This window comes from Protopterus annectens, chromosome 7.part0, assembly GCF_019279795.1.
Source record: "Protopterus annectens isolate FY-2018-M chromosome 7.part0, PAN1.0, whole genome shotgun sequence".
Taxonomy (NCBI): domain Eukaryota; kingdom Metazoa; phylum Chordata; order Ceratodontiformes; family Protopteridae; genus Protopterus; species Protopterus annectens.
The window spans coordinates 1,754,434,564-1,754,462,422 of NC_056739.1; the positions used below are offsets into that span (position 1 = coordinate 1,754,434,564).

Consider the following 27,859-nt stretch of genomic DNA (forward strand, 5'->3'; position numbering starts at 1 on the left):
ACTACATGGGGGAGTGGGGTGCAACAAGTATGTCACAGTTTGAAATGTCTCTGGCTGACTTGTGATGGCTCTGACACATTTGTCATACCTCTCAACCTCAGAGCAAGAAATCTGGACAAAGCCATACAAAGAAATGGGACAAAGGCCCAAAAATAAGGACAATTTTTAAAATATTGCTCTTATAAACTTAGAAAGATAATAGAGGTCTTGCACTAGTATGAATTTTCTGAATGGTATGAAATCTGAAACTCAAATGTCTGTCATTATTTTTTAACTTCAGTCTTTAATGATTTGTCACTAATTTGCAAAAAAAAGCACAATTTTATGAAAAATGGACCAAAAATGTGATGTAAAAATATAAAATAGCAACACAATACAGCTGGGAACCTGCCAAAGAAGGGATACTTTAATATTAGTACTGCTAACTTGAGCAGCTGACAAAATAAAAGAATCTACATGCATTTCTGAAATAAAAGTAATCTAACTGATTATTACAGTTATTTCTTAATTATAAACCCTCCATGTTTTCTTCCAAAATTGCTATTTTACGGAGGGATCATTAGGGGAAGAGCAACATTTTGAGCCAAAATCAAGGACAGTTGAGAGGTTTGGCTATGCCTAATTCTATAAAGCAATTTATTTGCATGTACCTCTCAACCTGTTAATGCAATAAATCTGGACAAGGCCAAATATATTGGAACATATAAACAGTACTAAAAATTGCTCTTGTATAAACTGAGACAGTTGATAGAACAAGTCTTACTTTAGCATGCATTTTTCTGAAGGTTATGAAGTCTGAATCTCAGTGTGTCATTGTTTAGTGACTTAATTCCTAAATGATTTGCCAGAAAAACACAAATTTTATGAGGAACAAACCAAAAATAAGAAGCAAAAAATCTATTCATTCTTTGAAAATCTGGACAGTTGGGAGGTATGGTTCAGCTGGGGCTGCCTAAGTCTGCCGCCCTTCCCCCTCACAAAACCATGGTCGAATGGAGCCTCCCCCTGCAGCCATTCCAATGATCCATTACTTGGCTATTTCACTCCATTTACCATAAACACTAACGTGCATACTGATTTACTTCTATGATGATTTGAACTTCATTTGAAAGTTTTATTTTGCATTTTACAGAACAAACACTAAGACATCTGCTAAACAAACTTGGCATTAAAACTTCTCTGCCATTGAAACTCACATTCATTGAAACAACATTGAAACCCACATTCAAAGAAAATACATTTTACCCGTGGCAGATAAAGATTAATTCTGGGCTGTTTTTAAATCATAGGCCCCTTGCATATGAAACATACATGTGCTCTTTGATACACCTTCCTATTGCTTTGAACATTTTTTCCAGTAAACAATGAAACAAAATGCATGCACCAATGGCAAAACTGCCCAATTCAGAACATTTCCATCATAAAAAGTCTACTCAAACGTCTACAGTCCACTATTATCAGTAAATATGCACAATTCTACAGTCCACCATTATCAGTAAATATGCACAATCTCTGAAGTAGTAAAAAAGTCATCTAAATAATTCCATATTAAATAAATCTGTAATGAAGAGGTTGCTGCTAGCAATCACCTTTATATTTCATGGTTTCATCGAAAAATAAAGTGTCTGATGCCCCTGAGGAATAAATTGCCTAAATTACATTAAAAATAAGCTAGTAATATTGCAATAGGAAATGGATGGCAAACTGATAACAGGCTCGTAGTTAGTATCTTAACTTTCAGTACGGCAGCATTCACCCCTTATGGGAGTAGAACCAACAACCTTCTGCATCAAAAGCAAGTACACAACCTGTTGTGCTATTAGCAATGCGAGATGACTTAGCATAATCAGCACTAAACTTCTCTTCCCCTGCAGCTCTCAGCTCCTTGTAAAATCTACTCAATACTCAACTACATCTCAACTTCGCAGCACAAGAAATCTGGAAAAAGCCAAATTTATTGGGGTGGGTCAAAAGGGCAAAAACCAGGGACACATTAAACATTGCTTGTATAATCTTGGAAAGCTGCTAGAATAAAATGCTGTGTTACCACCATACATTTTACTGCCAAGGTCCCTGTGCAAAAGAGTCAGAACAACATACCACTATGCCAAATCACCTGCTTTGTGAAAGAAAAATGCTGTGTTACCACCATACATTTTACTGTCAAGGTCCCTGTGCAAAATCACGCCAAATCAGCTGCTTTGTGAAAGAGAGGAAGACGGAAACTTAAATGGCTATCATTTAATGAATTCAGTTCTCACCATAGCTGTCAACTTCTTAGCACAAAACACCTGGACAAACCCAGTAATGAGGGAATACAGCCCTCAAACATATTCAGTGAATTCAGTTCTTGCCATAGCTGTCAACCTTAAGCACAAAAAACCTGGACAAAGCCAATAACAGGGTAATACAGTCAGAAAAATAAGGACAAATTTCAAACAGTCATCTTATAAACTTAGAAAATTGCTATAATAAAAGGTTGTGTTACTATATATTTATTGCTAGAATAAAAAGTTGTTTTACTATGCATTTTCTGAAGAATATGAAGTCTGAAATTCAAATGCATGTCAATTTTACTTCTGATGGAACAAAAACAATTTTCAGCAGAGGCCCAGGGTGAAATACTGTAGACAAGTCATGGCAGGACACCAGAGCAAATCCACACAAACACAGGGATAAGATGCAGACTCCACACGGAAGGCACCCCAGCCAAGAATCAAACCAGAAAACCTATAGCTGTGAGGCAACAATACTGCCAATGCACCATCAGATATGTAAGGAATTAAACATTCAGAAACCTGAAGTCTGAAATTCAAATGCCTGTCAATTTTATTTAACATTTGTTAATCAGGACAGTCTGACTTGGAACAAAAAAAAAATTTTCAGCAGAGGCCCAGGAAGAAATAATGCAGACATGTCTTTGTAACATGGGAGGAGACAAAAGCAAACCCACGCACGCACAGGGAGAAGATACAGACCCCACAAAGACGGCATCCCAGCCACGAATCAAACCTGAGAACCTGCAGCTGTGAGGCAACAATGCTACCACTGCACCATCAAATATCAAGCATTGCAACATTTACAAACCACAGATATTATGAGGAACAAATCAGATCAAATATGAGGCAAAAATCTGCAATTTTTTTACAAATGGTGGTGGGTAGGGAATTCACCTCTTTAACACCTGCATACAAGGTACAGAGTTCAAGTCTGAGGTATTCCCTACCACACCACCATGAGTCTAACCACCAGTATATTGCACCTGGTGCATTTTCACACACATACACACATGCACACACACATTTACCTGTAGCATAAATCCAAATCTCTATCCACACACTTACCTGTAGCATAAATCCAAATCCCTATCCACACACTTACCTGTAGCATAAATCCAAATCCCTAGTAGATCTTTCCCTGTAGCATAAATCCAAATCCCTGTCCGAAAGTACAAAAACCCGCCCATGCACATCCCTGTCACGAGATCTTCCCCTGACGAGATGGCAGCAAACTCCAATCCACATCAGACTCTGCCCGTCACGAGATCGATGCCCGACGAGACTGCAGCAAATTCCAGACTGCTGACATTGTAGTCCGACCCAGCGAGTTCCAGGACAGTCTATGCAGTTTAAAACTGCATAGACTTCTGGGAGCTCCGTTCTTCATGTTTCCCAGTCAGGACTGCTGCTGAGACAATCTGCGCATGCTCCAGACTGTCTTAGCAGCAGTCCGGACTAGTGCGCATGCGCGAAAGTCCGCGTTTTTTTTTATTTTTTTATTTTTAATTCTTTATTTTTCTTTATTTTAAGTTGAGGGGGCTGCAGTCCGGCAGTCCAATAGCACGGGCCGCCCCTGGTTCTAATGCAAACTGACAAATGCTTGTTATGGATATTAGATATGATACATCACAATGTACAATGCAGCAGGAGGGTAACTAAGATGTGGTTTATCCAGGAACCCATCAGCAAAATCTCATTTTATTATTGTTTTGCCTTTCTATATATTCTTTCATCACTGTTTTGTGATCTGCCTCTTGGCCACTGTGCTGTCTTTTCCTGCTTTAAGCACATAAAGAATCACATGTAATAGTGAAATACATTTTATCTGAGAGACACAAACAAGAAAACTGAAAATATCTGGAATGACAACTGTAACCAGACATTTTTTCGACTGTTTAGTTTTCTTTTATCATTATTGTTTCTATAAAATGATGCCTTGACCATATTTAGGTCAGAGCTTCAGGTAGCTGCCATAACAAATGCTGATGAAATCTAAAAATGATGCTGATAGTTATAGTGCCAAAATGATAAGAGATACTACTTGTGATGTATTAGGTTTATTACTAAAATCAAGACCACTGACTTGCAAGTAACAATGTTGTAGAAGTGAAGGCATCCATCTGACCTGGAAGAGATCATACTTTCCCAGTCTCATGCACACATAATTGTTCAAGGAACTATGTAGAGAACTGTCTGTAAAAGAACTGGTCATACCTCCATACCCTTTACCCACAAACTGGGAAAGTGAAAGACAGATGTGATTCATTTAATGTATCATTTATACGTGCTTTGTCTCGTTAAGCAGATTTTCTGTGTTTGAGAACAGACAAGTAAAAGGTATTTGAGATCATGTGCCACCTAAGCACTGAAGAAATTGGAATAATATATTCTGATATTGAATTGATGGTTTTCTGTCCATTAAGAAGTTTTACTTACCTTTACTTTAAGTACATACTTTTATCTCACCTGACTCACCCTACTGTGCCTGCATGTAACCCACAGATGTGTGTATGTATGTATGTATGTATCTGATCTATCTTTCTATTTGTACACACACACACACACACACACACACACACACACACACACACACACACACACACACACATGCACATGCACAGACACGCACACACACACACACACACACACACACACACACACACACACACACACACACACACACAAACACACACAGCATGCGCATTCACACTAATAAATTTTTTATAGGTGTGTGTGATTTTCAAAGAACTTACAAATAGGATTTTCTCCCCAATATATGGTAAATATACATACCTCAGAACTTTCCTACATCTTTCATCTGTCATGCTTCCTGACTCTGTAGCTTTCAGACAGAGCCACATCCATCGATAGGTGACCTAAGCAGTTGCCTAGGGCCTGTGTTAGCTGGGGGCTCCATGCTAGCCTGGGCGGGGGGCAGATAAAAAATAAAATTGTATGCAAATTAAATAAGTCTGAATACTTCTGTGAACACAGGTGGGCTTTAGGACCTAGCAGAAGACTTCTGTGAAGAGAAGGAAGGCCCAGAAACTTCAACATTAAGATTCATTTAAACTCTGGGAGATCTGACACATCAGAGCAGCCAGCAAAGCGATATGGTATCCAGCAGAGCATACATGACTAAAGCCATCAAAACAGTGAGTGCAGCAGTGTGTGTGTGTGAAATGCCCCAGTAAGGTGAGCTGTCTAGTTAAATGACTATACTCAGAGTCAAACCCTAATCCTTGATAATTGTCAAGTATGTGCCTTAATCCTCCACACAAAATGTCAGATCTCCTTTAATCAATTACTTTTTTGAGAGATGTTTTGTAAATCCCTGAGGACTGCAGTCTATCAATGTCAGTCCTAGAATTTCATAATTATGCTGTTCGATGTTAGTGGTGCAGCAAGTAGCATATTTGCCTTTGGTATAGAGGTCTGTGGGTTCTCTTCTCAGCACACCAACTTGGTTTATTTCTGATACTGCTGTCTGGCATAAGGGTGATGGGGAGTGTTGTATTACTGAGTGAGTTCTCCTTTGGATGATATACCTACTAACTATGAATCTGTTGTCTGTTTGGCAGCCAATCCATATTGTATATCACCAACACACCATTGTTAATATAAAATAGGCAATTTGATTATTTAAGGGCAGCAGGGCCTGAATTTGTTGATGAAGCACTAAAATGCAAAGTTGTTTTCCAGCAGCAACCTCTTCATTAGTTACAGATCTCGTTAATATGGAATTATTCGGATGACTTTTACTTCTGCATAGATTGTGCATATTGACTGTTAGGGGTGGATTATAATAACAGCAGTCTGAGTGGCCTTTTATGGTTGAAATGTTCTGAAAAGAGTAGCCTTGTCATTATTGGTTTATATATTTTGGTCCACTGCTTAGTGGAAAAATGTTCAAACTACAAATTTAAAACACACTCTAAAAATGGTGCTGTATTAAACAAACAATGTAATTTAATAGAATCAAGAAGGTGACTCAATCAAAAATCAACAAACCCATGCATTTTTGATTGGTCCTAAACCTGCGTGCAGAGGGTGCATAGTTTGAAAACAGCCCGAAAGTACATGCAATTCACCACAGGCCAGATGCATTTTCTATGAATGTGTTTTTTTCTGCAGTTTCAATGCATGTGAGTTTTAAGGGCAAAGAAGTTTACTGTTCATGCTAAGTTTGTTTTCATTATTAGACTATTTTTTTGTTTCGCAAATGGCCATCAGTGTATTTGTATAAAATTCAAAATAAAAGTTTTAAATTAAATCCAAATATCTGTAATTATTACAGAAGTAAAGAAGAATGTAGTATGCACACTGACAGGGTCATACAGTGTTTTATGGTAACTTTATGGTAACTGGGGAGAGAGAGAGTAGCAAGTAATGGGACACTGGAATAGCTGCTGGGCAGGGATGCTGGGGTATGGGGACACTGGGGGGGTGGGGGCACAGGGAGGCCTGATCCATTACCCTGCCTAGTGTCCCATGTGACTATGATCTGGCTCTGCAGTCAGGTGCTGCTGGGAAATGTGATCTAATTATCTGTATAAGGCAATTGTGCTGCAGTTATCAGTATATGACATGTAAACGTTGTTTTGTGCATTACTTTTGTTATTGTGAAGGAGATTATTTATGGGAGTGTTGGTAGTGTATGTTCTTATAGTACTGTCCTCACACTTTGGGGAAATATTATTCCACAATATTATATTTATACAGTAAAGAGTAGAATCATATATTCAGGCTATAGACCACCATATGAAAGCTATAAGCCTCATTGACAGACAGATACGTGCAACTGAAATAAATGATAGTCAAAAAAGGGGGGGGCATACATTCTCATGATATGTTAATATTAGTCTTGGATTTGATGGGTATCCACAGATTTACCCCTGTGGTAAGTAATATGACCTTCATCAAGCAGGCTGGCAAATCACCCCACTAAATTCTCTCGGTTATATGGCCAGGCCTTATATGGTCATCCAGACTGCCTGCCTAGTAAGAATATCTGATGAAGTCCAATTGTTTTTAAATGGACAAAAGCTAATCATTAAAGTTTCTGGTGAACTTCTATGCTCAGCTTTGGAGTTTTTGTCTTTTTCAGTTTGTGTTTTGTGTTTCTTGTGAAGAATATAAGTCTATGGATTACTTGGAAACAACATCAGAGCAATGTGTCATCAGAAATTTTGTCAATACTCATAAAAGCATATGCTACAGCTTTTGCATTCATTCATACAGACAACAAAATACTTATTATACATTTTTATTTCTAGTAACTTAACATCAGTGGTTGATATCCTCAACAACCGCCCTCCCACATTTGTATAAGATTTTTTCAGTTTATCCACACACAACCTGACTTTATCATCATCGTCCCCTTTCCTACTGCTGTGACAAGCAAAACATTCGATGATTCCACAGCCTCTCAGTGAAGAAAGATTTTGCCTTATTTCTTAAAATAGATTATTTGTAATTAGGAAATAATACCTTCTTGTTCCACTTCTGTCTTTCCTTAAAAAATGTGACGCTCTGACTTTGGTGATCATACATGAGTGAAACCTCCTGAATTTGAACAACATTCAGGAGAAAATATTCTCAGAAAAAAGCTCTCTGCACCCTCTTTACCCCCAGTACTTTTATATACTAACTCTGCAGCTGCACCACCATGAGGGAAGACAACATCCCTGGTTTATCAGCAACTCATCCTTCTGGGGAAAAGTCAGCAAGTTGTTCACTAGTGACTGCACAAATGATTATCAGTCAACAGTGTTTCAACCACAGACCTGCTCCCAGCTTACCTTCCTTTACCCTATTTCAAAAAACTTTGTATCAGTGTTTCAGATGGATGTGTTTAGTATGTTTATGGGAAAGTTTTGATAGCTGGCATGCACTGTCCGGTTGTCTATTATGATTGAATAACTGCAGTGGTATTTATCTGACATCTGAATATTATATGGCCTAAACCTCTAACTTTGCTCTAGCAGTGTGACACATTTGTTTGGATTTGGTAATGTCACAAACAAAGACAAAACTACAAAAAAAGAGTACACATAATTAGGACAGCGAAAAAAAAACAGATGCTCTATTTAGATATTCTTTGTAATGTGACACCTTTGGAAAACGTCATTTCTTTGTTAGTGATTATGTTAACAGAGGCCCATGGGGTGTCGAAAGATATCAAGAAAGTCTGCTGGAAAATGTTACCAGATTGAATGATGTAATAAATATTGTATGTGTACTTAAGCTGAAAGTTGCAAAATAACTATGAATGGAAAGCTGAAATTGTTTTCATTATATAACAGATCCTTTATGTACAGCAATAAGTTAGAAAACTGCTCTTGATTTGTGAATAGATACTTTTAGTTGTTTAATGAATAGTAATTAGGGGGTGTGATACAAAGTAATTATTTTATTGTTGTTTATTCATGAACATCCTATTTCTCATACTGCAGGCATTAGTGATGCTTGCTGATTTTTAATGACAAAAATAAAAATAAAAGTTATGTACTTACAATAACACTACATCCTTTCATTCTTGTCTGCTCAATATAGCATTTGTGGTCCTCAAACTGCTTATTGGATCCATCTTGACAGTATCAGTGCTCCAGCCACTTGTGTCTTAAGAATTTTCATTCCCATAATGCATCTGTTCCTCTAGTTACCTTATACTCCAACTGATGCCTGAAGATCTAGCTGTCTCTATGCTGCCTAGGGAACATAATTCATTGCTGAATCAAACACTCCTTGTAGTCTTACAGGAGAAGAAAGTGGGACAATGGGATAACTGTCATCATAGATGTACATGAAGGAAAGGATTTAGCATTAGATAAGTACATAACGTTCATATCCTATTCATTCAGCATGTCTGATCTGATATATTGGTCAGAATACCCAGTGACAAAGTGTCCTGGGTGGCTTCATGAAAAGAGACCTTTTGGGATTGTAGCACTGAACAAAGCTCTGGCTCTTGAGAAACAGTCCAGTTTAAAATGACTGATGAAGATGTGCATGGAGGACCAAGTGGCAGCATCACAAATGTCACTTGTTGAAGAAGATTTAAAGAAAGCTGCAGAGGTAGCTACAGCCATTGTGGAGTGTGCTTTTGGTTTGTAAGGCAAGGACTTGTTTTGTTTGGTGTAAATGAAGGAGACACAACCTGATAGCCATCTAGAGAGATAGAGAGAGGCCTTTGATACTTTTTGTCCCAGTTTACTAGGAGGGATGGAGATGAAGAGTTGTGTATCTTTTCTGAAAGGTAGACATGCAACTGTCTACAAATATCTAAGTAGTTTGTTTAAATAGTTAGGAAAAAAACACTGGAAAATGAAGGGGTCGAGATAAGCTTGGTTCTGTAGCCACCTTAAGAATGAAGGAAGGGTTACTTCTGAGTGATACCCTATCTTTGTGAAGAAACAGAGTATAAAGAATAAGTCCAGATAAAATCACTTTAGCATATCTAGGAAACTCTCTGTCTGGTAGGCTCCCTGTGGGAGGAATAAGGAGACTTTGTTGATGTTTCCAGTAATTTATTCAGTTAAGTAGGTTGATGGCTAAGTGTTCTTGTTCTGTGAAGAAGTATATAAGGAGGAGATGAAGATAAGGCTTGCAGTTCTGAGATTCTCCTGGATGATGTGATGATTACTAAGAAAAAAAACTTGTTTTCCAGGAAAGAACTTTCAGTTCTGCTGAAGATGCAGGCTTGAAGTGGGGTTTTGTTAGGGCCAACAGCACCAGATTTAGGTCTCATGAAGGTAGTGGATCTTTGATTGGTATTCTAAGCAAGAAAATCCCTTTGAGAAAGGCATTGCATAACTTGTATGAGGCAAGAGAATGATGTCCTAAATCCATATGGAAATTTATAAGTCATTGCTAGTTGAACCTTGATTCTGGAGGAACTAGAGCCAGATTAGAAAAGGAACTCTAAGAAAGTGAGGATATATGAAAAAGAAGAGGAGAAAGAAACAATGTTTTGATTATCAGCCCAGAGGGCAAATTCTTCTAGTTACTGTGATAACATTTGTATGCAGAATCCTTCTGAGAGGCTGTAAGGATTCTAATCACATCCTTGGTGAGGGATTGATCTTTGATCATTATTGGAATTGGAGGAATCAGGGAGTTCGCTTTAGGTTCAGGTGATGCTTCCTGGATGGGTGGGTGATTAGACCCTAGATGGGATCCAGGAACCAAGGGAATTCCGCAAGACTGGGTTTCAGAAGGGGAATCAGATTTGTCTGGGCCTGAAGGTGGCTACAAGGATAATCATCTCCTAGCACTTCATTGCTTTCTGCAGGAACTTGGAAATTAAGCAGAGAGGGTTGTAAATATACAGCAGCCCCAGAGGCCATTGCTTAGATAGAACATCCCTTGGTGATTATCCAGGTGGAGAAATCAAGGCAAAGAACTTGCTGCTTTTGGTGTTGTTGTGAAAAGTGCACAGAGCACAGCAAAGGGTGCTCCAATGATAAAAAAAAAAATACCTACCATTGGATTAAGGGAATACTCATGAGGTATGAGGAGCAACCTATCAACCCCATCAGCTAGGCAATTTAAAACACTGGGGATGTGTGTTGCAACAAGAAAGTAGTATAAGGCCATCAACCTTTGCCAAACCTACATTGCTTCCTGACATAATGGGTATGACCTGGTTCCTCTGTGCTTTTTTATATACCAAACTACAGTCACATTGTCCATCTGGATGGAGATCACATCATGGTAAAGTGGTCTTGCAGTTACTGCAATACAAGGAGGACCGCCCTTAACTGTAAGACATTTATGTGTGAATTCTCATCTGTGCTCGACCATTAAACTTGTACCATTATTCCCCTCATAATGGTACCCCCACCCAGGGAGGAGGCATACATGGTCACTGTTGCTACTGGGTTTGAGGTCATGAAGGGCTTTCCCATGGCAAACAGTAGTGATTTTAGTCATCACCTTAGATGAGGTCTGTATGAATATGCAATGACAATGACCTTGGAGAGAGAAAGTGCAGGCATTGAGATCACTTGGCATGAAGACACCACTGCAAGATTTGCATGTGAAAATGTCTAAAATGAATAATTAGAACAGATGAAGACAAGAGAACCAGGACTCTCAGAACTAGAGCTGTGGAGGGACAAGTGTTGAGAAGAGAGGGCTGGATGGCAGTTCTCAAGGTCTGAAGTCTTTCCAGTGTTAAAAAAAAGAACACACAAGTTGCAACCTCAACCATGTGGGGTAAGGGGCTTAATGACCACATCTCCATTACTCTGGCACTGAAATTATTGGCAATGGACCCTAAGAAACACAAAACTAATATTAACAAACAATAGGGAGGTCCTAATTATATTAATTTAATTATTTATTTAACTATTTATTTATTCAATTTTGTATATTCATATGGTTTTAAAGTAATATATATATATATATATATATATATATATATATATATATATATATTTTTTTTTTTTTTTCAACAACACATTTTTTATTATAAATATAATATTAATATATATTTAATAAGCCATTTTAATATTCTTAACATTTGTCACATGAATATTTATATTATATTACATTATTACTTTTTATTCGATTTACTTTATTTTATTCTATTTTATTATACAAATATTAATAAATTAATTTGAACATTTACATCTTATATATGTATTTCTCAAATGGTAATAGTATAATAATATTGTTCAACATATTTATCTATTAATACACTTTTTTAAAATACATTTTTAATACCTTAATATTTCAGTAGCTTAAAAGGGTGCGTTATTAGATTTTTTAACACACCTTGCTCAGAATATATATTTATATACGTCACCATCAATTTCTTCTAACATTATTTATTTCTCTATGTATTCGTTCATGTATCTCTTGTGCATCTCTTTGGATATGTTTTGCTATAGTAGCTTAGGGGTGATTATTTGTAACACACCAATGTGTTACCTTGTTATTTATTACTTATATTTACACAAGACATATGATGTTATATTTTAGTATTGGTATTTATGGTACAGGGTTTAGATACAACTCGTACGATTTTGTAACAGTAGCTTAGCCTATTGCTATTGTTTATTGAATTATTGTGTTTTTGGTAGCATGTATTTTATGCATCTTATGGTGTCTTAGTATTCTCAACATAAGCTAGCCCTTTAACAATGAATTCAACAATTATACAATTAATGATGTGATGTTGTTTAACCAATGACTGGCAAATACTGTTTATAAAAAGATGAATTTCTGGAAGGCAACTAGATTCTGAAGAAGTCTCCGCATGGAGATGAAAGCGGTCAATCAGTTAACTTTTTAAAATTGTTTAAAAACAGTTTTTTATTTATTTTATTGTGTGGTTTCAACAATAAACCTATTCATTTTCAACACTTGTTTGTTTACATTGGATTACTAAAGAACTGGTTGGTTCGTGGGTATACAAGACAGCCTTTATTGCACCGGAGCAGCGTTGTAGGAACTGTGTTAAAAAAAAAGAAAACAGAGAATGGGTAGTGTCTAGTCTGCATCATATAAACATAATAATAAGAGTAGGTACCATAATGAATTGCTGAAGGTAGACTGTTACTCCCAGGAGTTGCAAAGAAAGAGAAGATAGTATCTGGCTTTAGTAAGAATTTTTTCGGTGGGGCATCTAAGAGCTAGTCATCTAGATATGGAAAGATCTTGTACCCCTTGATTCATAGATGAGCTGTTACAATAACAATGCATTTGGTAAACACCCTGGAGGCTGTGATGAGACTGAATGACAAGACCATGAGCTGATAGTGACTGGCTTCTGTCAAGAAGTACAAAAAGAAATTCTTGACTCCTTCATGATTTTTATATGAAGGTAATCATCATGGAGATCTATAGACCACATCCAAGCATTCCTCCTGAAACTGGGTAGAATTGATTGTCCAGTGACCATTCTAGAGCAGGATTTGCAAATGTATCTGTTTAGGAGGCTTGGTCCAAGATGGGCCTTAGGTCCTGAGTTTTCTTGCAAACCAAAAAGAACCTTGAATCACCATCTGTGGTCTTGTGGGGTCTCTTGGATCTCTCTTTTTTTCTGAAAGAATGTTTATCTGTTTTTGGGCCACTTTTGCCTGATTTGGTGGAATATCCATCAATGGCTTGATGCGATGTGGTGGGGTAGGAAAAAGTGTCCAGATATTGTCCCTCTTATATACTTGCCCAGTGTGATGGCCTGTCACTTAGTGGGGTGAAGGCAAAGACATCCTCTGACTGCCTTCAGAGTGGAGCAGTCAGGCAGACATTTAAGGATACTGTACTGTTGCTTATGATATCAGGGATACTGTTGCTTATGATCTAAAAAAGTGCTGCATCCCCAACTTTGCAGAACCCCATGCCTATAGGCCGGCATCTGTTAAAAGGGTCTGGCAAACAGGGCTGAATCATCAAAGGGAGTGTTACTGATGGACACCTTGAAGTTGTGTACAAAGTCGTATAGGAACAGCCATGTTTGGTGCCTCATTGCTCTGCCAGATCCAGCTGCCCTAGGTGCTCCATCCATCACCTTGTGCATTAGGCAAATGAAGAGGTCAGTACTATTAGACATAGTAGTCAAGGTGTCCTCAGGTTGCTTACTGGACTCCATCATGAGAGGGTTCTTCAGTGTATATAAAGCCTGTTGAGACAAATCTCTCTGGAACCTGTTCATGTGTGTTACATACTTCAAGGTCCTTAGAGCAAAGGCACTTAAAGCATTCACCTGCTTCCCTATTCTGTCCATTGCCCTCCTTACTGAGTGGGTGAATGAAGGAAGAGTCTTTAGATAGCTCTATTTTTGTAGCTACTGTCATAATGATGGAGTCTAGAGCCAGAGATTTTTCCCAATGTTGCTTGTTCTTTGGATGGCACAGAATCCTATCTGGTTTTCAGGTAACTGATTAACAATTGTCTCATTCTTGCCATGACTTCTGAACTGCTAAATCAATCAGCTTGTCAACTGGGGTACCACCCAGGGTGTAGACCTTTCTGAGCCATAAGCTTTGATTAGTACTGCTTCATCCTGGGTGGGAGGGTTCTATAGGCCAAATTCCCCCCTGGTGCATCAGCTCCAATATCTTGCTAAATGAGACATCCTTTGGAGGGGATTATGCATAACTCTCTCCATCCTCAAAGACAGAATCTGAAGTGGGAAACTTGAAAGGACAGTCTAGAAGATTCCTTTTGCACATCCACTTTTTGGGAATATCAGATAATGTGTCTCCTGAGTCCTTAGAGAACCTAAGTTGCTGTCAAGCAGGGAGATTGAAGCTCATAGTCCAGTTCTAACTCATTGACTCTTAAAGAGAAGAAGGTAAAATAGAAACTGTGTCTAGAGGTAGAACTGTAACTGGTAGGTCCTGTGACATTGTTCTGGTAGGAGAACCAATAGTCCTGTCCAACACCTGGAAGACCCAACCCACTTCCATTGTATCTGAAGACCTAGCCCCAGCTGCTGGATTCAAACTTCCCTTTTGAGAGCAGGTGCCAACAGGAGGAGGAAACTCCAAAACCAGGAAGTTAGATGGCTCAGGTAAGCAGATTGGGATGAAAGAGTCAAGGGCAAATGACCCCAACAGGAGAAGAGGAGGAAGAAAATAACAAAGCCGATGCCAGTGTCAAGGCCAAAAGACCATCCCCTCAATCCTGAGACTGTGTTCACTCTGATAAGGTTGGGGCCAAGATAGTCAGATCCAAATATATCAGTGCCAAAGCTAAAAGGGAAGTCTACAACAAGGGCACAAGCCCCGTGAGAAGTCAAGAGTCTGAACATAACAGAACCAAAGGGAAGACCAGTGAAGGAACTACAGTCAGGGTGAAATGAATGAATCTGACCATCTTCAGAGCTGAATTTGATGGAATGACTCCCTTCTCTATCTGCGACCTTAAGAACTTCTGCATCAAGTAGTCCAACTCTGCTTCAGAAGCACTTTTGTAAAATCTGAAGTACCTGTTTAAAAGCATTAAAGGGGTTCCTGATAAAGGCTATTGGTCTGGTTGAAAATTCTTTTCAGGGAGAGTCATGAAGTATGATGGGTTTCAAAGGGACTTGATCCAATGGGGAGGTAGGGGGATATAGATAGGCATGAGAGCCATTGAAACTTTGATTCTTGACTGTTTCAGAGCCAAGACCAAAGATGTTGGATCTGCACATCTTTTCTTTGGCTCCAACTCTTTCAACTTCAGCTGTTTAACTGAGTTTCTTCATTTTGGAAGCCCCAAGATCTGGGAGAACTAATTCCTTCAAAATTAGTTTGTTCCTCCTATCAGCTAAAGCTTGTGCGGCAAACCCCTTGCATATCTCTCAATCAATGGATGTCCAGGCAGACCACACACAGATCATGATGGTCCTTGGTGGAATCTTAAGCCCACTCATTGCACATTTTTTTTTAAACTAGTCTGTTTATCCATTACTGGAAAATTGTAAACAGTAACAAAAACTAGTTCTGAGCAAGTCCAAGCACTAACACACCAAACAAATCTATAAATGTATAAATCTTTAAATATTCTAACACTGTGTAGTTAAACTACTGTTAACTGCCAAAACAGCAACAAGAAGGGAGTAAGTATATAAAAGGGATGTTATCCTAAGTTTAAAAGAAAAGGGAGACAGCAGAAAAAAAAAAACATAAGGAGAAGGGGCCCAAACTTGTAACGCTCGAACACTAAAAGTATAATACATATAAAGTATAATGCCTTATGTGAGCTAACACTCAATATATTACCATTTTTAAAAGAAAAATCTCTTGTAAATTTATAAGATAAGGTGGCGCACTTAGCTGACTGAAGAACACATCTGGCCGCAAAGATGGCACACAAGATCTGGGGTAGCTAGTGGGACCCATGCATTACGGGAAGGAAATTCTTAGGGGGCTTGAGGCTGGAGTACTGATACAGCTGAGATGGATCCGATAAATGGTTTGAGGACCCTGTATGTGGGATCAGAGGGACTGAATTAATAGAATATGTTTGCTAAAAATACAAAATTAAAAAATATATATTATTTTAAAAAAATGCATATTTTCTAGGGTATATATTTGACAATCTTTTCTAATAGGGATATGACTAGGTTCATAAGCTCGGGTAGATCTGAACAAAATTAATTTTCAAAACAGTGTAGCATAATGCTGAACATTTCAAAAATTCCGCCCCTTACAGTGACCAAAAATTTCTCATTCGATCACTCAAATGGATGTTGATAGTGCTGCCAAAAAGTTAAAACAATGATGACTCATATTAAAATGTAAAAATAAAAATGTTTTGGGCCATGCCCTTTCTAGCAGTGAGTTACTAGTAAGAAAATAGTGACTATGCAATAAAATATCAATCAAGTGTGACATTGTCCTGGTATTTTCCAGTGTGATAAAACCTGATTTAGGTTTAACTTCTGTGATGAATAGCATATATTTGTCATGATGTCTGGAAACTGTTCAGTTCTGACTTAAACTTATGTATTGCTGGTTGTATGGAAAAGTACCTTCAGCATTTGTGATAGAGTTGCCAAACTGATGCATGATGGCTGCCCTCTCAATATTACATTTCTTCAGAGCTCTGTTATGGCAGCTAGCCAGCTCCTGGAACTAATACATTTGAACACAGATGATACAGGGCAACAGTAAATTCTGGGCACCTCCTGAGTGCTAGTAACAATTGTCGGTAATGGAAATTTACTGCACTAAGTTATATTGTTGTCTTTCAAAGCACAAAGCTATATTACCATAAAGAAGGTGGCTGCTTCAGTGATGGAAATTTCCCTTTCCCCAATTTTTACTGACCTAATTAAAATATAATAACTGAGTGGCACAAGTGAACATTCCCCATAACAAACTATGTTTTGTATGCTGTATTTTGTTTTACTTTGTCTGAGTTTGATGAAAATAATTTTCATTGAATTATATTTCAGTTTATTTGTCTGTATATGTTCCAGTGTGTTGCATTCATTTACGTTGTGTTCAGGTTTGTAACATTTTCTTAATTCTCCTATATTTAAGTGAGAACATTGCCATGTATTTGAAAATCATAGACTATATAACAGGATCATGTGCAAGTCCTTCCACATTAAATATCTTTAAAAGAGTGCAATGTGCATTCTAAATGTATACTGTTGGGGTGCATAAACTGTCCTTGGTTTAAGATCTTTCTGAGACATAGGTTTTGGGGGGTCATATTATGTTGACCTCAAAAATGTCAGGTGATTTTTCACCTCTTTTTTTTTTCAAAAAGCATTAGGGCTGTGAAAGTGGCATTTTTGAGGTTTGCATTTGCTTTGTGATGTCTGTGTCTAAGTTACTGGTGGTCTTCAGTGCTAGAGTTTTCTGGAGTTACATGAAAGAAGTCCTCATGTATATTAACAAGGAAATGCAACATAACACAGTACTAAAGAGCCTGAATGAGTTACTTGAATAGTAGTAGCACCTGAGTCAATCATATTTTAGGGTAGTTTACCAAATATGGGAATTAATATATGTAAATAATCCATTATTCACATGTAATGATTCGGAACCATTCCCATTTTTGGATGCTCAAGCATTTCTGAAAATTTCCATGTCTCTAAATTTCATGGACATTTTCACACTGACACTGGAGGATACATAATTGAAAATAAAATCAAATGTCTGTCAGTGTTGACTGTTGACTTAAAATGTGAATGAATCTGCATTTTCTATATCTGGGTAACTTCTATGTACTAATAACATTTGCAGGCAACAACAACATGCGGATATCTAACTCACTAAAATAATGGAAATTCAATCAGTATTTTTAGAATGCTTTTTTAATGAAGTTGGCTTTGTGGCTCCGTCTCTCTCTCTCTCTGTCCTTCTGTGGTTCTGTCACGCTCTTGTGAGACAGCTGAAAAAATGCCAAGTAAAACGTAACATTTTTTCTGCTGTCTCTCAAAGCCAACGTCAACAAAAAGCTTTCTAATAATGACAGAGGGACAATATTTTACTCTTTAGGTACACTATTGCCCCTCTGTCATTAGCAAGACAGCAGAAAAAAATGCTGAACAAACATTCTAATATGAAAGTATACAAAAGATTTGTAGATGACCTATTTTTTATAACTGATACTGTGGAAGAAGATGTGCTGGAATTTATAACAGATTTTGATTCACCTTAGGCAATGTAGGCACTAAAGTACATTTTTTGGATGCGTCTATTTGTTGGAATAATACAAACAGAAGCTTTAGTAGTATGATTTTTAGGAAAGTGTTTTTGCAATAATTATTTGCACAATACTAGTCCACATCCACCATTTATGGAAAAGAACATACCAAGAGGGCAAATTATCAGAATGTCTCGACTTACAACTAATCGGGTATATTTTTTCGAAGGTCTTGGAGACATTGTTAGGTTATTTGCAGACAGAGGCTATGAGAGAAGTGAACTGCAAAGAAGAGCAGAAGATATTACATCTAAAGGGAAACTGTCTTTCTTCCTATATTACATGCAGGGCTGACTAGCAAGAATGATTCAGATAAGAATGACAGCATAAATTACAGAAACAGTTTCTGTTTACGTATGACAGTTGATAATAATATCAGGAAAATATTACCGAATAACTGGAATATTCTTAAAGGGAATTTTGAACTAAGTCAGAAAATAGGTGAACAACCAAATTTTTTTGTTAAAAACAGCTAGGTTCATTAAGCAGTTTCTAGAGACAGATCACACGTGTTAAACATTTGGGAATATCCTTCCATTATGCTGCCCCATGTGGACAGAATAGAAGGACACTTTGATTGTAACAGAACAAGCATAGTGTGTATTGCTAGAATAAAGGAACACTTAGATGCTATAAAGAAAAGAGACACAGATAGTGCACTATTTAAGCAATCAACTGTATGTACTCCGAAAATAGTTTTATTTTTCTGTCCTAGAGTTAGCTCCAAAAGATTTGAGAGGAGGTAACTACAAGAATAAAATTCTTAAAAGAGAACCTTTCTGGCAAGTCAAGATGCAAGCAAACAAATACCATGGTATTAATGAAAGCATATGTATAACGTGTTTTTTAGAATAACATATTTGTTAATACTGGTTGGTTCACATACAGATTGTCATTAATTAAATGTGCTCTATAAACTGAATTGGAACTGTTAGTTGATTGGTCAAGTATTTAAATAGTAATTTTTACCGGTGTATTTAAATGTAGTTTTGACTGCACTTTTTATTCTGATGACATCTTTGGACAAAAACACTAAATCTCCATGAATAAACACAAATTATTTTACTTGTGATGTTTCTGCTACCTTTCTGTGAATGTTGTTTGTTATAAGTTTGTTTCTACATTCTGTAGAGATTTTTGGTCCTTTTGTTTTATGGACACATGCTCATTGAAGGCATATGTAAAGACAGATGATACTCTTGAATAGGTGTGACAGATTAGTAAGATGGCCATGCTTTTATAATAATAATTGTGTATTCAGGACCATGGATACTTTTAACAGTTATTATTTAAGCAATAACCCACGGATGGGTGTGAGTAATGCTGGATTTACCCACGGTTGGTGTGGTTTGTTCACGAGGTGAAGCCCGAGTGACCAAACAAAGGCAACCGTGGGTAAATCCAGCATTGCCCACACCCAGTCGTGGGTTATTGTTATTATACAATGACATTTAAGAAAAAATACATACTTTTCTTAAATAATGTCATTGTATAATGACTCCGCGCTACCCTTCCACAGGTATCCTGGAGCATTTCTGATGTACTGCGCATGCGTAAGGGTCGTGTTCCCATGCTTATGCAGTACATCAGTGCTGTGTAGAGGTAGCAACAGAAAAAGGAAGATCTCCATTGCTTAAGTATCTTGCTGTGTTAAACGAGTTTAACATAGTGAGATATCATTAAAAAAAGCAACCGAGAAAGGAAAATCTCCTTTGCTTTTTTTTAAGCTATCTCGCTATGTTAAATAAGTTTAACATAGCGAGATATCTTTAAAAAAAACAACAGAGAAAGGAAGATCTCCATTGCTTTTTTTTAATCTAGCTCACTATGTTAAACTCATTTAACATAGCTAGATTAAAGCAACGGAGATCTTCCTTTCTCTGTTGCTACCTCTGGACAAGAAAAATAAATAAATAAATCAGGGGATATACTAACGGAAAAAGTCCAAGAGACCAGACCTTTTTTCATTAGTATATTCTCGGATTTACAATGGGCATGCTGGTTGGGCTGGCCAATCAGCGTGCTCGTTTTTGAATGTTTAGGGCCAGTCATTGTATAATTGAAGTGTTCACATTCTCATTGTCCACCACAAAAATAGAGTATCCGACTATATTGTACACTCCAGAGCAACATGTTGAAAGCTAGAAAATGTATGACCTTTGTTTGTCATATTTGGTTAAAACACATAAGCTGATGGGTCTCAACATTTTAGACAGAAATTCCAACAAACTCATATTATGCCTCCATTTCATATAAATATAATAAAAATGTTTAGTTGCTGCCCTGAGTATAATACTGGAAAGCAAAAGACGTAGTTTTCAAGACAGAACCACACAATGATAGCTTCAGGAGTTAGAAAGTGGAGTTTCAAATACGTTTACTAACATTTGGGTACATGTTATTGAATAATAGCCAAGATAAGGCTAGTCAAAAGGCACATGAAAGTGAGATATACAAAGTGCAGAAGAGAACATTTCAGTAATTCATCAATGCTTGAAAGCAATCTGACCTGTCTTTATGATTACCAGAAGTACTTAAACACCCAGACAACACTTCATGGTTGGTACAAGGTTTGATTCATTTTACATTCATTTGCCTCATTTATAATTTTGAGCAAGTACTTAACCAGAAAGTGCCAAATCAGTAAAATAAAAAATGCATGCCACAAAACTAATACAAAACACACACCCTGATTATAATGTAATATAAAACTGAAGGTTATGCTATTCAACGTCAGGAGTTTAAATCTCAAAATGCACATGCTCGAAGCACTCCTCAGTATGGAGAACGTTGACATCTGTGCAGTAACTGAAACCTGGTTCAAGGCTCCAGAGAGCACCCTAGCACTACTGGGCTACAACTCATACCACACGTTTTGGCCACAGAACATGGACCGAAACACAAAAGGAGGGGGTGTATCCATATTCATCAAGGATACCTACACCTCCAGGTTAGTGGCGCAGCATAATACCTCTGAGATCATCCATGTGCAACTAACATCAAGCAAATCTGCAATGCAAATTGTGGCCTGCTATAGATCACCTTCCATGACCCAGGACCACCAATCCACCTTTCTGGAGACACTGGAAAACATGAAGGTCCTACCAAACACCCTGATATTGGGCAATTTCAATTACCCTACCATTCACTGGGAAAACTACTTGAGTACAAATTCCCAGGCCCAGCGCTTCCTGGAATTCATCAACTCAAATGCCCTGGATCATCTGGTAAACTCCCCTGCCAGAGGTGAAAACATATTGGACCTGGTCATCTCCAACATGGGTGACAGGTGTTCCACCCCGGAGGTCAACCACTCACTGGTTAGAACAGACCATAAACTAATCACTCTGGATGTCCACACCCCACCACTACCCCCAACTAAGGAACCCAAAGTAAAAAACTTTTCTAAAGCAAACTTCACCTTACTAAAGACAGAGGTGGTAAGTTTCACAGCCCCCATGCTAAAGGATAACGCTGCCCAAGATGCAGAAACCTTTACAAATGCACTCTATGAGCACCTACAAGGATGCATGGATTGTGCCATCCCTAGCAAAACCAAGACTCACTCCTCTAAGAGAAGGAAGCCAGTTTGGTGGACCCCTGTAATAAACAGGCTATAGAACAGAAGGAGGAAACTAGTTCAGAAAAAAAGCAAATCCCAAGAAGGAAAGACATCCCTGATCAGTATCAGTAAGAAACTGAGGTCCCTCATGAAATCATCCAAGGCTAACTTTGAAAGAAAAATAGTCAAGGATTCAAAACATAACCACAAAGCCTTCTTTAGCTATGTTAAGCATCTAAGTGGCAAATAACAGATATGCACTGAACTAGTGCAAAATAGCACAAAATATACTGAACCTACTGATATTGCCAACATCCTGGCAGATAGATTCAGTGGAAACTTCACCCTGCCCCTCACCTCCAAAAGGGCCCACAACAATACTGGAAAAGTGTAGAGTCCCAAAAATCACAGATGCACAGATGAAAACAGCCCTTTCAAAAGACAAAAACACAGCGTCAATGGGACCAGATGGTGTCCCAGGCTGTGTCTTGCATGAACTACAGAGCGAACTTACCCCTCACCTAAATACGCTGTTCAACCTCAGCCTCTCCACAGGCTATGTGCCCATATAATGGCACACAGCAACAGTTATTCCTCTCCACAAAGGAGAGGCCACAACTGACCCTGGTAACTATTGCCCTATAAGCCTGACTAACCTGGTCTGCAAGGCTATGGAGCGCATCATCATGGAACTCATTAACAAAGACATTGGGAACCTCCAAACACTTGACCTGACCCAGTTCGGCTTTGTTAAGGGCAGATCATGCCTGCTAAACCTGGTGGACTTCTTCAAGACAGTCACCAAGGCCATAGACGAGGGAAAGGTGGTTCACACAGCCTACCTTGACCTCGCCAAGGCTTTCAACACTATTCCCCACTCAGGTATTACAGAAAAACTCACCAGCCTGAACATAAACCCCTACGTCACGAGATGGGTTGCCAACTGGCTTACAGACAGAACTCACACGGTAAGAATAGCAGGCTCTAGGTCCGACTCTAAACCAGTCACAAGTGGTGTCCGCAAGGCTTGGTCCTGGGACCCCTACTGTTCGGCATATACTTCTCAGAAGTACAGGCAAACACAGGAGGACTATGGCTAACCAATTTCGCCGAAGACTGCAAACTGGGAGCCATAATTGACTCTCTGGCTGACATGGACATCCTCCAAAAGGGCCTTACTGAGACGGACACCTGGTGTCAAAGTCATGGCCTCAAGCTAAATGCCAAAAAATGCATAGTCATCCTGTTTGTGAAAAACAAAACACCCACAAATTACCACATAGGTGGCAGCCGCCTTAATACAGAAGAGGTAATAAGAGATCTGAGGACCCAGGTAAATAGTAATCTCACCTTTGACAATCATATTGCCAAAGTAGTTAAGAAATCCTTCTATGTGGCCCATCTAATTACTAAAAGGTTCGCATCTAGAAATAAAGAGGTTATGGTGCCCCTCTACTCGTCACTCATTAGACCCATCATAGAGTATAACACCCCATTTGGGATGCACCTCACAAGACACTTCCAACAGCTGGAAAGACCACAAAAGTCCCTTACCAAGAGGATTACTGGTCTCAAACATATGTCCTATGCAGCCCAACTGACAAAACTCCGGCTGTACTGAGTGGTATATCGCTTACTCAGAGGTGATCTCTGCCTGACTTACAAAGCCATGTCCAACTCAGAATTGATGGACATGCTCTACCTAAAGAAATCCAAGACACTGCGAGCCACGTGCTCTAGTGAGCTAAACCTCGCCACAGCAATAAATAGAACATGCTGGAGGGATAGATTCCTGTCACAGAGACTCCCCATGCTTTGGAACAAAATTCCAAACTACATTAGGCAGAGCCCCTCATTAACACTCCTCAAGAGAAGCCTTGACGAGTGGATGGGTAACAGAAAATACACCCTGGGATCACTTCATTGGCTCTGCTTGACAGAGGATCAGTTAATTAATCAATGGGGTGGCGAAAGCCAACACACTCTGGCTAGGCTTATAAATGCCCTTAGGCAGTTAGCCTAGTACCTACCTATGAACCTATGAAGCTATAAACTGAAAGTAAGAAGGTATGCCTAGTAAACTATCAGTTAAAGGCTAAATGCTAAAACATAAATGAGGTTTAAAAAATGCAATGCTTTTTCAGCAAACATCATTTTTCATCATGATATCATCTGAAAATAACAAGCTATGCTTGGGACAATATCAGTTAAAGGTTAAATGATAAAACATGTGAGGTTAAAAGATGAAATGGTATTTCAGCAAATGTCATTTGAGTAAAGTTTTGGTGTAGAGCTCCTGCACTCCAGGGCATAGTGTAATTTTTGTAAAATATTTGTTTTTTTTGAACTGTTAATATCTTTATGTTGCCGCAGTCCTTGCCAGGTTATATTAGTTTGTGATTAGACAGTATTACATCTCAAGGTTTTGAACTCTTATTTTTTGCTAATTTTTTTATAAAAGTAGGAAGTACAAAGTAATCAAGCTAAACACTGTAGACTGAAATTTCTGTAGTTTTATTTTTTTTTTCAAACTGGCTACAGTGAACTGACACAGAAAAAGGGGGCAGCTTTGAAAAAAAAGGTAAAACTGGCTATATCTACAAAACTGTTCAGGAAATAAACAACAGCAGAAGTAATAAGTCAATGAATCATGTCTACGCACAGATCCAATATACTCATACAGTGAAAATAGTAAAATCAGACTCCTAACAATAAAAATGAGTGTGGTCAAAAGGGATAGTCTAGTAACCTGAGTACAGTGTATGTGTTACTGATCTGGTGAATTAAAAAAAAAGTACGTAGAGAAGGTGTGTGTGTGTGTGTGTGTGTGTGTGTGTGTGTGTGTGTGTGTGTGTGTGTGTGTGTGTGTGTGTGTGTGTGTATCAAGGAGGGGTTACAATGAATATAATGTTGATGTGTGTTTTGTTTTCCCTATGTCTGAGATGCCCATGTTTCAGTGGTAACTACAGAGAGGATTTTTTTTTCCTTTATAGAAACAGAGCTGAGTTGGTCAGTTTATTTATTTATTTTACATTTGTTGACCGTGATAGTCCGACTGGATATATGTCCATTTTCAGCAGAGGCCCAGAGAGAAAAACTACAAGATAATAATACACATTGAACATTGCATGTCCTCCCTGTGGTCGCGTGGGTTTCCTCTGGGTGCTCCGGTTTCCTCCCACATCCCAAAGACATGCAGTAGGTGGACTGGACACTCTAAATTGGCCCTAGGTGTGAGAGTGTACGTGTGTGTGTGTGTGTGTGTGTGTGTGTGCCTTCTGTGGAAGGTTGGGTGCCGGGCTGGCAACTCGACACTGTAAAACTCCACTGCCAATCATGAGCGGACAGGTGATCCGCTGTGGCGACCCCTAACTGGGAAAAGCCGAAAGAAGAAGAAGAAGATTTAGTAAATGCTAGTTTCAAGCAGATTACAGTCATAAGCAATACCAGTATTTAGTACATATAGTACTAACTTATTATAAAACATTTTACAAAACATAACATTATTTTCAGAGTTATACATACATAACATTACATTCAGGTTTAAGACACATTGAGCAGCAGTTATACAATTGACCCTTCCTGAAATGGTGTGGTAGAAAAAAGTTAGAAGTAGCTGAAGGTAAGGAGGATTCCCATGAGTGGGTAAAACTGAATTATCCACATGGCTGGCAGGTATTACTGACATAATACAAAAGTTTTATTGAAAAACACTGCATTTTACATTAGCAAATACGTCTGTGATAGGGTAGCATTTTTTCCTGTTTTAATGCCTTTGCACAAGAATGATTTAGAAGAAATACTCATGCAGTGTACTGGGCTTGTGCATGTCCTTTTATATAGTAAGCCATGCATACGTGATGGGTGCATGTCCTCTTATACAGTAAGCCATGCATACATCATGGGTACATGTCTTTTTATGTAGTAAGACATACATATGTGATGGGTGTATGACTGGGCTTGTGCATGTCATTTTATGCAGTAAGACATACATATGTGATAGGTGCATGTCCTTTTATGTAGTAAGACATACATACGTGATGGTTGCATGAATCTGAGGGACAGGAGGGCTTTACAAGCTGTTTTATGTAGTAATGCATATAAAGGTGCTGGGTCATATGCATTTGAGAGACAGGAAATCCTCTAATATTAAGAAAGCTGTGGAAAAGCTTCTCTAACATTAACATATATGTATTAAAAGAAAAGCCTTGTTAGCTAGTTTTGTAAACAATGTGGCATCAAATGCCAAACATTTCAAAACTGCATCTGTGTCTGTGATTCATATTTGTGCCTGCATCACTAGCATCTTCAGTCATTCACATCTGCTTCATGAATCTACATGCATCATGTGCATTCAAAATGTCTGCATGCTTGTTGATTCATAGATTCATACATTCACAGATATTCCAAGGCCAGTGAGTTTCATGACCATTCTCATCTTGCCAGTACCCGCTCTCAGGCAGCAGCTCCTTTCTCCAGAAGGGCCATACTGGTCAATCCTGGAGTAAATATGTGGATACCCATCCCGTCTCGTTCATATTTAAAGGAAACCAGAGAGCCAACTGCTTAACATACAGAGGAAGTTTATTCCAGAGGCTTAGGCAGTGCAAGTTTATAAACCTGTCACGCCATCGTGTATTATTTATCTGTTGGTAAATATGCCAATCCCTGGATCTAGTATTGGTGGAAATATTGGACTTGTGGTGAAAAAGGAAGTCCAGGGCAATCAGGACTATAATAGCATGATGGGGCTTTTTTGATGCTGCGGAAATCTTTGTTGTGCTGTACAAAAGGGTGGTGGCAGCAGAAGTACTTGGCTACATTCTGACTTGGTCTATGATTGTCAGTAAGTGTATGTGTATTCTAAAGTAAATGAGATCAGACTCCCAATGTACCCAGTGACTGTTCTCTGGTGAGCATGTGTAGTTGAAATGTTACCCAGGACAGCAATTCTGTCTTAGTATTTGATGCTTCTACTGATTTAGAACAGCACTGACAGCCATGCCTATATTTTCTGCTGAACAAGTCCAGTAAATGTAGCAGCTTTATCCACATGAAGACCTTGTAATGTTATTAGTTTGTCTGTACTGTATCTACTTGCATCTCACATTTATTTAATTACTCACTCACTCATTAACTTTAAACACTAGCTGAATAAGAATAGGACTAGGTTGGGGGGGGGGGAGTAAAAGAAAATAAGAAACCTGGCTTAACTAATGGAACTATAAGCATTCAGTTTAACTGAAATAATCAACATGCACACTTATAATGATATAAATAAAATGCCAATATTATAAAACAACAAGGAACCACAAGATGTCATACATCAAGAACTTCAAAGTGTGCACCCACACATGCACACACCACGCACAAAAACACTCATACACACGGAAATACACACATACACACACCAGATGTAATATTCTACATGTTCCTAGATAGGAATATTTAATGTTTGTAGAGTTTATCAGTAAAATCTGGACATTATAAGAAATCCAGAAAGACTTCTTGGGATGTGGAAGCCTTATCTTGGAAGACTTCCACATCGGGATAAGCCATTCTAATTTACAGACTGTTCTGTTACAGACTGCTCTATTGCTGAGTTTTTCTCCCAGTGGGTGATTTGTGTGGACAGTGGTCTTGCTAAGGAACAAAATGCTAATACTGTAGTTTGGGGCAGTGTCTAATGCTAATTAGTAATGAGCTCACCCTAGAAATGTGTACAGTTCCTGATATGAGAATCACATAGCTGAGTAAATGGTTACTTTATGATGAAAAAGTTAACACTGTCAAAAGAGAGCATTCACTCTTATAGGTGTACTTAGGTTCATAGGTTGGTACTAGGCTATTGGCCCTAGGGCCT

At 38.3% G+C, this 27,859-nt stretch overlaps 1 protein-coding gene across 2 annotated transcripts in view; it reads left to right on the forward strand.

Moving 5' to 3' along the window:
* The window catches only part of LOC122807225 (alanyl aminopeptidase, membrane), a 1,192,582-nt gene that overhangs the window by 28,314 nt on the left and 1,136,409 nt on the right, over positions 1 to 27,859 (forward strand). The window lies entirely within an intron of this gene.